Below are 11,697 nucleotides of genomic sequence, written 5' to 3'. Positions count from 1 at the left end.
TTTCCTAACTTAAATAAAATTATTTCCTCCCACTAATGATCAGACATGATTCTTAAAATTTTTTAATGTGAGACAGAAAATGACTTGCCCTGTGGTCTTGGGCAAGTTACTTTTTTTCTCAGTCTCAATTTCCTTATTGGTAATATACAGATTGCATATAAAGACCGCTGAGATAATGTATGCTTTTTAAACAAACTGTTTAAAAAGCGTAGTATGTTGTACTAACTGTAACTGCAATAGATGAATCGCTCCCAAAGAGCTCGGTTAAACTATGACTCCTCATTCACAGTTGATTCTGCACCTCTGCCCCATAGTGACCTCGGCAGTTGTCTCCTCTTCTCAAACCTCTGACTCATCCTTTCAGCCACCCCCTTTTCTTGAGTTTGGCTATCTGGCTGAGAAAATTAAGGCTATTGAAAGGAGAAACCCCTTAGCTCCCTGATACTCCAAAACATCTCGGTGACTTCACGCATCCTCCTTCTGCTTTCCTCCTCTTGAAGAAGTGGAATCTTTTCTCCACTTAGTGCCATTCCCCCGTCCCACGTGCTGTGCTCTTCTGAGCTCTTTGCCCATTAGTTCCTCCTTGTCTTTATTCTAGATCTTTCCTACTCTGTAGACTCTTCTTCCACCTGCTGTATCTCGGCTCATATACCTCCTAGATTCAAAATCCTTTTCCTAGACTCAGTTTCCCAACCCAGGTTGTAGCTGGTGTCTGGTCTTCTCTTTGCCTCTAAACTTCTCAAAACCTTCATCTGTACTCATTGCCTCCACATCGTCATGGTGCTTTTTCCTCTTAGCCAGAGGTGGTACTTTTCCAGCTTCCACTAAATCAGGAAAGTTGTAGGCCGGCCACAGCGAGCACTTGTCTAGCTCTTGACAGATTACAACATGCTTTCATGTGATTTTTGGGTATCCGAGTGGATTGTAAGCTCCATTCCTAGCTATATGTGATGTCCCCACTCTCATGTTTCTTACTTCTTTTGTCCCTATTTCTATTTATACTGCCTTAATGTATTTGTATATTCTTGAAAGATATCTGATACCTTTTAGATGAGTGAAGTGTTTAAAAAAAAATCCTGATTTTACTGAGGAAACTGATGTTCATAAAAGAGGTTCTATGACTTGCCCAGATTTTCACACTCATTAAAGGACAGAGACGGGATTTACAACCAGATTTCCCAATCCCAAATTTAGTCCATTTTCCATAAATTCATGACTAGCCAGGTCTATGGTTCTTCCTTTCTGTTTCAGTTGGCTGAAGCATCTAATTCAGACCTCTATTATTCATTTCCTCCTAACCGACCTGCCATCGCTCATGTTTCCAAATTATCCTGAATTCAAACTTCAAAATTAGAACCATACAATTTTCTCCTGAAATATGTTCCTTTTACTTGCAGTCTAAATTCAAATTTTCTTAATATGGCATTTAGGGCCCTCATTATCAACCCCCAACTTATCGCTCCAGTCATATTCCCCCATTCATCCACTCACTGGGCGAATATATACTGAGTGTCGAGGAGGTGTGGGGCAAGAGGTTTGGAGAATACAGTGCTGGACAAGGCACAAAAAATTCCTGTTAGCATTCTCATACCTAGTCCTCTATGATACTGAATGCTTTGCAACCATCCAAACTTGCTGAAACATTCCGTTTTCCTAGGGCTCTGTCATTTTGTCCCAACTGTCTGGTTTACCTTTCTTCCATGCTTACTTTTAAGTTGCTACGTTCTCCAGGAAAACTTCCTGATCCTATTTCTTTTACATTTTCATACACGGTTCTTTTACCTCTATCCTAGTCCTTGCTTTATTTATTCATTCACATAAACATGTAAGGACATGCTTATAAATCTTTCGTATTTTTGCAAACAACATAGGAAAGAAAGTCATGTTATATTCCCTCCAGTTTACCCTTTCCATGGCACCTCATCGGGTACCTTGCATATAGTAGTCACTTAATAAATGTTCATGCGCACATAAACACTGTCAGGTAAGTTACCCACCTTTGCCATATCACCTGAAATGACTTTCCCAGAGATTTTTAGGAGCTATTTTAACCTAAAGTTTTTCTTTTTGAAAAGTTAATGTACACTTTTTTCATCAACATTTAAGCAGTCATATGATTATAGGCATGTTATGAAAAAAACTGTTTCTGCCATCACCACTCCCACATTTTCCCACACCCTAGAAGCAAACATTTTCAAATCTTTTACCCAATTCTTTAATATTTACTTTTGTATTTCTAAGTAACTTAAGTGTATTGCTAACTTTCGCCTTTTCAATTTTAGATAGTATCTGTTGGCTTAGTCTGAAACAGGAGGCTTTAGCACTCCTTCATCCCCACCCCTCCATCCCCCCAACACACACTTACATTTCCCATTGCCCCATCTGCCATTTTCCTTTTCTATATATTCCTAGAGAAAATAACTGCCTAGTTTGGGCATTTGCTTGGCTGTCTATGTACTGATTAATTTGATAAAACCTGGGTAAATATTATTTCGATGCATTCAAACTCATTCAGTATAGCATTAATTTGTTCTTATTTAATCCTTAGTATGAAATCTTTTTTTTCCCTAGACTCTCATAGCATACTCTCTTTATCCCCAGAGCTCTCACATTTCACAAAAATATATTTTAGTGCAGGTTAATTTTTATCTTTGGTGCTGAACTCTCTATTGTTTTTATTTTATTTTATTTTTAAAGGTTTATTTTTATTTATTTATTTCTCTCCCTCCGTCTGCCCCCATTGTGCCTGCTATCTGCTCTCTGTGTCTGTTTGTTGTGTGCTTATCTTCTTTTTAGGAGGCCCTGGTAACCAAACCTGGGACCTCCCATGTGGGAGGGAGGTGCCCAATTGCTTGAGCCATCTCTGCTCCCTGCTTGTTGGGTCTCTCATTGTGTCTCTTCCTTGCATCATCTTGTTGCATCAGGTCACTGTGCCAGCCCATTGTGCCCGTTTGCTGTCTTACTTGTCTTCTTTAGGAGACACCAGGAACCAAACTGAGATCTCCCAGGTGGTAGGCAGGTGCTCTACTGCTGGAGCTACATCTGCTTCCCTCTATTGTTTATTTTGATCTAAAAAACGCATGTGCTTGTATTTGGGGAGATATTCTTAAATTATTTCATTGAAGGTTTCCTCTTTTCTATATTCTTAGTTCTGTCTTTGTGGAACTCTGATAACAGATGTTGAACCTCCTGAATTTGGCCTCTCTTTGTCTTCTACTATCCCCTCTTTTCCATTTTTTGCTCCACTTTTAGAAGATAATCTATAATTTGAATTCAAGCTCTTCTGCTGATTTTTTTTCATTTCTGCTATTCTATTTTTAATTTCTTAGATCTCTCTTGCACCCAAATGTTCTTTTTATTTTTTTAAAAAACAAACAAAAACACTCCTTTTCTGGTCTTCTGCACGCAACATCCTCTCTCTCTGAGTGGGGAAACAGAGGTAAAGGCTAATGGTTAACCTGCCACCTTGGAAATTCCTAAGGGCGTATATTCATGGTTAAAAAAGAAAGGTCCAGATTACTGTTTAATAATGAATTATTTTTGAACATGAGTTCCCACAGCAACAGAACTTTAAGAAAAGTAAGAATTCAAGAAAGATAAACCATTTAAAATACTTTTCTAAAAAGCCATGGACTAATTTGTTGAAATCTTCAATTTTTGTTAATAGTTTAAAAAAAAACACATGAAAAACAATGCGTTTTCATTCTTGATTGAGTTAATCTGTGCCCTGTTAAACCGGGTATTCTGGATCTGTGCCCTTCCTGCTGATTGGGTACAGCATTGCTATTCTAAAACATACCTGTGCCTAGAAGGTCCCCGCAGGTTAGGTTTGGCTGCTGAGGAAACTGCCATTACTTGCACTGAATTTCAATGACTTCCTGCAGGCGAACACCTGGAGGCAATTACCTGTACTTGTCTGCCGGCAGACAAAAATACGCTTTAGGATAGGAAAACTCTCTGTCTGATTAAAAAAAAAAAAAAGTGTCCAGCGCCTTTGTGTAATGTTTGACTTGTGTCTGAATAAAATGCTTGGCTATCTAGGCTAGGAATTTGTTTTCTAACATAACGCTTGTTGGCCAACACATTTTTAAGCACAGAATTCCTATTACCCTTACCTTCTTTCTGGTGTCCTATATCTTTTACTCTCTTGGAGAATATGGGTCAGTGACAATGGGTTAAGAAATAAGAAAATTCAATAACCTACAATTTTTTTCATTAAAAATTGATTGAAGTCTGTCATTCAAATATGAGCGTACGTAAACAATAAGTATATAATAAAAGTTGTGAACTTACCGGAAAACATGCATAACATCATACAAGGTTCCCATACATCACTCCACCACCAATATCTTGCGTTGTTGTGAAACATTTCTTACAAATTATGAAAGAGCATCCTCAAAGTATTACTACTGACTGTAGTCCATATCTTATACTCGGTGTATTTCCCCCCAACACACCCTACTATTTTTTTGTTCATAAACCATGTGATTTACCTAACATGTAAAATCAGTGGCATTTGGTATAATCACGGAGTTGCACATTCATCACCTAAATCATCTTTAGAGCATTTTCATTACTCAAACAAAAAAACAAAAAACCCTACTCATACCCATATGTTAGCGCTACTAATTACAAATTCTATGATATGCTTTCACCATTTCTATTCGTTCCAAACATATACAAACAACATTTTACCAGTTCTGCACAGATTAAACTTTAGTTTTTCATTCTCTAACCACATTCTAGAATCAATACTCTGGTAACTTAAATTCTAGCTCTTAACTCCATGAGTTTGCTCATTATGCTTACTTCATCATAGCAAAATCATACAATATTTGTCCTTTTGTGCCTGGTTTGTTTCACTCAACATAATGTTCTCCAGTCTCATCCACATTGTCATTTGCTTCATGACTTTGTTTCTTCTTACAGCTGCTTAATATTCCATTGTGTGTATATACTACCATTGGTTTATCCATTCTTTGGTTGATGAACATCTGGGTTGTTTCCATCTTTGGCAACTGTGAATAATGCTGCTATGAACATTGGTATACAGGTGTCTGTTCATGTATCAACTCTCAGATCTTCTGGGTATATATCTATTAGTGCCATGGCCAGGTCACATGGAAGATCTATATCTAACTTCCTTTGGAACCACCAAATAGATTTCCACAGTGACTGTACCATTCTCATTCCCAACAACAGTGAATATGTGTTCCTGTCTCTCCATGTCCTCTCCAACACTTGTAGTTTTGTTTTTTAAATAGTGGCCATTCTAGTAGGTATGAAATGATATCTTATTGTAGCTTTGATTTGCATTTTTCTAATAGGCAATGATGTTCAAAAATTTTTTAATGTATTTTTTCACCATTTGTATTTCTTGTTTATAAAATGTCTCTTCAGGTCTTTTGCCCATTTTTCATTTGGGTCATTTGTCTTTTTATTTTTGAATTGTAGATTCTCATTATGTGTCATGGATATTAGACCCTTGTTGACTGTGTGATTTCCAGATATTTTCTACCATTAGGTGGACTGCCTTTTCCCTACTTCACAAAGTCCTTTGAGTGCAGCAGTGTTTAATTTTGAGGCGGACCCATTTATCTATTTTTTCTTTTGTTGCTTGTGTTTTCAGTGTAAAGTTTAAGAGACCCCTCACTTACGGTAAAGTCTTGTAGATATTTCCCTACATTATCTTCTAGTAGTTTTATGACCCTGGCTTTTATGTTTAGGTGTTTGATCCGTTTTGAGTTGATTCTTGTGTAGAGAGTGAGATAGTAGTCCTCTTTCATTCTTTTGATTTATAGATATACTGTTCTCCCAGCATTATTTGTTGGAAAGACTGTTCTATCCTGGAAAAGCAGACTTGGTAGGCTTATAAAAAAAATCAGTTGACCATAGAGGTGCAGGTCTATTTCTGAACTATCAATTTGATTCCACTGATTAATGTATCTGTCTTTATGCCAATACCATGCTGTTTTGACCATTGTAGCTTTATAATACACTTCAAATTCAGGAAACTTGTGTTCTCTGACATCACTCTTCCTTTTTTTTTTTGGATGTTTTTGACTATTTGGGACTACTTTCCCTTCCAAATAAATTTGGTAAATGACTTTTCTATTTCTGTAAAGTAGGCCATTGGAATTTTGATTGGGTTTACACTGAATCTCTAAGTCAGTTTGGGTAGAATTGACATCTTCATGATGTTTAATGTTCCAAACCATTAATATGGAACATCTTTCCATTTGTTTAGGTCTTCTTTGATTTCTTTTAGCAGTGTTTTGTAGTTTTCTGAATATAGATCCTTATATTCCTGGTTAAAAGAATTCTTAGATATTCGAATCTTTGTTGCTATCGTAAATGGAATTTTTTTCTTGATTTCTTCCTCAGTTTGCTCATTACCAGTGTATAGAAACACTACGGATTTTTGCATGTTGATCTTGTATCCTGCCACTGTGTTGAACCCATTTATCAGCTATAACAGCTTTGTTGTAGATATTTATTTCAGAATTTTCTAAATATAGGTCATGTCATCTACAAATATTGAAAATTTTACTTCCTTTTTCACAATTTGGATGCCTATTATTTATTTTTCTTGCCTAATCACTCTAGCTAGAATAATGTTGAATAACAGTGGTACCAATGGCATCTTGTCTTTTTCTTGATCTTAGAAGGAAAGCGTTCAGCCTCTTCCCATTGAGTATGATCTTGGCTGTGGGACTTTCATTTATGGCCTTTATTTTGTTGAGGAACTTTCCTTGTATCCATATCTTTTGAAGTGTTTTTATCAAGAAATGATACTAGATTTTATCAAATGCCTTTTCTGCATCAATTAAGATGGTCATGTGGTTTTTTCCTTTGATTTGTTAATGTGGTATATTAACGTTAATTGATTTTTTAAAAATGTTGAGCCACCCTCGCACACCAGGAATGTAACCCACTTGATCATGGTGTATAATTATTTAATGTGTTGCTGGATTTGATTTGCAAGTATTTTGTTGAGAATTTTTGCCTCCAAGTTCATTAGAGAGATTGGTCTGTAATTTTCTTTTTGTGTAGTATCTTTATCTGGCTTTGGTATTAGGGTGTTGTTGACTACATAAAATGTGTTGGGTAATTTTCCCTCATTGTTTGATTTTGTGAAAGAATTTAAATGAGATTGGTATTACTTTTGTTTGGAGAATTCACCTGTAAAACCATCTGTTCCTGGACATTTCTTTGCTGGAAGATTTTTAGTGACTGGTTCAAACTCTTTATTTGCGATTGGTTTGCTGAGCTTCTGTACTTCTTATAGAGTCTGTGTAGTTGTTTGCGCATTTCTAGGAATTTGTCTATTTCATCTAAGTTGTCTAATTTGTTGGCATACAGTTTCTCTTAATATCCTCTTATGATCCTTTTTATTTCTGTGGGGTCAGTGGTAATGTCCCCCCTTTTGTTCCTGATTTTATTTATTTGCATCTTCTCTCTTTTTTCCTTTGTTAGTCTAGCTAAGGGTTTGCCAATTTTATTGATCTTCTCAAAGAACCAGCTTTTGGTTTTGTTGATTTCCTCTATTTTTTTTTGTTGTTGTTGTTCTCAATTTCACTTATTTCTGCTTTAATCTTTGTTATTTCTTTCTGTTTACTTTGGGATTGATTTTCTATTCTTTTTCTACTTTCTCCAGGTCTTCAGTTCGGTCTTAGATTTTAGCTCTTCTTGTTTAAGATAGGCATTTAGGGCTATAAATTTCCCTCTCAGCGTGCCTTACAGTATCCCATAAATTTTGAGAAGTTTTGTTCTCGTTTTCGTTCATCTTGAGATACCTACTAATTTCTCTCACAATTTCTTCTTTGGCCCACTGATTATTTGGGAGTGTGTTGTTTAACTTCTATATATTTGCAAATTTCTTCTTTCCTGCCTGTTATTGATTTCCAGCTCCACTCTATTATGATCAGAGAAGATACTTAGTATAATTTCAATCTTCTTATATCTATTGAGTGTTGTTTAGTGGCCCGATATGTGGTCTATCCTGGAGAAAGATCCATGAGCACTTGAGAAGAATGTACAACTTGCTGATTTGGGGTGCACTGTTCTGTATATGTCTGTCAGGTCCAGCTTATTTATCATGTTGTTCAAGTTTTCTCTTTCCTTGTTGATCTTCTGTATAGTTATTCTATCTGTTGATGTGAGTGGCATGTTGAAGTTTCCAACTGTTATTGTAGAGGTGCCTATTTCTCCCTTAAGTCTAGCCAGAGTTTACCTCATGTATTTTGGGGCACCAAATACAAATGGTTAGGTGCATAGATACTTATGTCTAGTACTCCTTCCTGGTGGATTGTCCCTTTTATTAATAAATAATGCCCTTCTGCAACTCTTACCACTTGTTTGCATTTGAAGTCTGTTTTCCCCAACACCAGTATAGCTACCTCTGCTCTCTTTCGGTTACTGTTAGTGTGAAATATCCTTTTTCCAGACTTTCGCTTTTGGTCTATTTGCATCCTTGGGTCTAAGGTGGATCTCCTGCAGACAACATATGGATGGCTTTTGTTTTCTTACTCATTTCATCAGCCTTTGTCTTTTGATTGGGGAGTTTAATCCATTAACATTCAATATGATTACTATAGAGGCATTACTTACTTCAACCGTTTTATCTTTTGGCTTTCATAAATCTTTTCACCCTTTGTTTACCTCTCCTGATACTCTTTACTTCTACACTCTCCTCCAAGCCTCTCTCTTTTGTCTTTTCTGACTACATAACTCCCTTTAATGTTTCATGCAGAGTTAGATTCTTGTTTTATGAACTCTCTTAGTTTCTGTTTATCTGTGAATATTTTAAACTTGCCATCATATTTGAAGGACAGTTTTGCCATAAAAAGAATTTTGGGCTAGTAGTTTTTCTCTTTCAATACCTTAATTATATCATACCACTGCCTTCTTGCCTCCATGGTTTCTGAAGTGAAATCCACACTAAGTCTTACTGGATGTCCCTTGTATGTGATATTTTGTTTTCCCCTTGTTGCTTTCAGAATTTTCTCTTTATCTTTGGCATTCTGAATATGATGTGTCTTCAAGTAGGTCTATTTGGAATTTATTCCAATTGGAGTACTTTGTGCTTCCTGGCCATGTATATTCGTGTCTTTCATAAGAGTTGGAAATTTGGGGCCATTATTTCCTCAAATACCTTTTCTGTTCCTTTTTCCTTCTCCTTCTGGAATTCCCATAGCACATATGTTGGTGTACTTTGTGCTGTCATTCAACTCCCTAAGCCTCTACTTATTCTTTTTTCCATTATTTTCTCTCTCCATTTTCCCTTTTCAATTTCAGCTGTTATGTCCTCTATGTCTCTGATTTGTTTTTCCATAATTTCAAATTTACTTTTTTCTGTTGTATTTTTATTCTCACTTATTGTTTTTTTCATTCCCATACTCTCTTATTTTTCTATTCAAGATCTCCAACTTTTCTTTGTTTTCACCCAGTGTCGTCATCTTCTTTTTTTTTTAGGTATTGGGGGCTGGATATTGAACCAGGAACCTCATATGTGGGAAGCCAGTGTTCAACCACTGAGCCACGTTGGCTCCCCTGAGTTGGTTTTTCCATCTGTTTTGCTTGTTTTGTTTTTTTTCAAGGAGGCACCAGGAATAGAACCTGGGACCTCCCATGTGGGAAGCAGGCACTCAACTGCTTAAGCCACATCCACTCCCCCAGTGTCATCTTAATGTCTTTTATTTCTTTAACCATGCTGTCCTTCAACAACATAATTTGATTTAGGAGATTTTTATGAGCCTTATTGATTAGCTCTTCCAAGTCCTGTGTCTCATTTGAAGCTTTGATTTGTTCCTTTGCCTGAGTCATATCTTCTTCATCTATGTATGGCTTGTAATTTTTTGCCAAAGTCCAGGCATGTGATTATGATGCTGAATTTACACAATGTTCTGTTTCTCTCTCTTGCCTAGGGAGTTACTGTTAAGTAGCTGTGTGCTACCACTGTTCTTGGATTCTTGGTTCAACTTGTTCTAGGTATTTAGGACTGCCCCTGTTTAACCGCTGAAACAGAGCTAAGGATCCAGTAATGGGGCGAAGGCCAGTATCTAAAGGTCTTACTGAGGGGGCAGTAAAGGCACCAGATTGTCTCTTTTATTTATTGCTTACCGTTTTTCCCTTTTTGCATGCCATTTCCAGATCTGCTGGAAGATCTCTCAGCTTAGGCCCCAGACCCTGGGGGCAAGGGCAGGGGGGGATGCATTCGCTGTAACCCTGCCAGTGCAGGAAGCAATGTTCCCAGGGTGGACACACCTGGCAAACAAACTTTCTCAGAAACTACTTTCCTCCCTTGGCCAGCAGAACCCTCCCTGCCTCTGTGTCCTCAGCTGCCAGCCCAGTGCAGTAGGGAGAGTGTTTGAGAAGGCAAATTATCCATACATCCCTACAGGCTATCCGGGCAAACCTGGCCTAGAAGGGTATGACCCCTCCAAGGCAGCAGACCAAGTTCACTGTCCAAACTCTGAATTTGCCATAGGCAGTGACCCTTCCTCTCCCTTTTCTTGGGACCTTTGCAACCCCCTAGTCTGTAACTGCCTGCTAAGGGCTGGAGAATCCACTGCTGTTTGTTCCAAAAGTGGGAGAATGGGCGTCAGCAGCTACTGCTGAGCTTTACTCACGGGATTTTCCCAGCCAGCTGAGAATCCTTTCCTTCACCCCTCTCTCTCTCTCCTGGGTGGTATCTAGCCTTTCCCTGGTGTCCTAAGCCCTAAAACAGTTTTCCATACAGTTTCTGCCTGTCCTTTAGCTATTTTTCTGGGAGAGAAGTGAGCCTTCTGTCTCTGTAACCCTCCATATTCCCAGAAGTCTCAGAAGACCTATATTTTAATGAAAAATGACATTTTCAGTTGAAAATTCTTTAATAACAGACTCCCCATATATTGAAAGAAGGACATAGTTCAGAAGGGACTTTGAAAGATTTAAAAATATGTTTCCTGTATAAAATGATAATTGACTATTTTTTATGGTTTTATAGACTACTGTAATCAGGGCAGAATACATAAAACATGTGTATACAAATGGGCCTCAGTTCTTATTCAGGACTGAAATTCAAAGTTTCACTTCTTTCTTATTTTATTCTTGTTCAGGCAAATCTAAAGATGATTTACCAAGCCCTGAAACTTCCTTTTTTCAGCATAACAGAACCATCAGACACATTTTATAAAAATTTCATTTCTTTCTCCATTCTTCTTTCTATAATAGCTCTCATTTTTACAATTAAGATATCTCATTAAAAAAACAAATCCTTATTTTTCTGGTATATATTCAGTTTTGACGTGTCTTTACGTATATACAAGAGCTGTTTCTCCTAGTACATCTTTCAAGTTTCCACTGTATATGTTTCTACTACATAAATTCCTGGAACTAATGTCAAAATACATTGCTGTAATGCAAATCATATTTTTTCAAAATGTCAATGTTATAATTAGCTGTTGCACTCCCAAACAAGACTTGACATTAAATAAACCAAAGAAATGACCAACAATATACTAGAGAAATGAAACTATGACAACTTTCTTTAATGGCTTAAAACACTAGAGTATCTTCTTCCAAGTCCTGCAGAATTGTAGAACTGATACAAATCTTAGAGATCATTGACTAACACCTGGATTTCACAGGAGAGGAAATGCAGAACAATACTTAGCGACTTTCTTGGGTCACATAGCAGGGTATTTACTTCTACTG

This window comes from Dasypus novemcinctus, chromosome 22, assembly GCF_030445035.2.
Source record: "Dasypus novemcinctus isolate mDasNov1 chromosome 22, mDasNov1.1.hap2, whole genome shotgun sequence".
Lineage (NCBI taxonomy): Eukaryota > Metazoa > Chordata > Mammalia > Cingulata > Dasypodidae > Dasypus > Dasypus novemcinctus.
The sequence above is the reverse complement of the archived record's forward strand: the minus strand, read 5'-3'. Positions refer to the sequence as shown.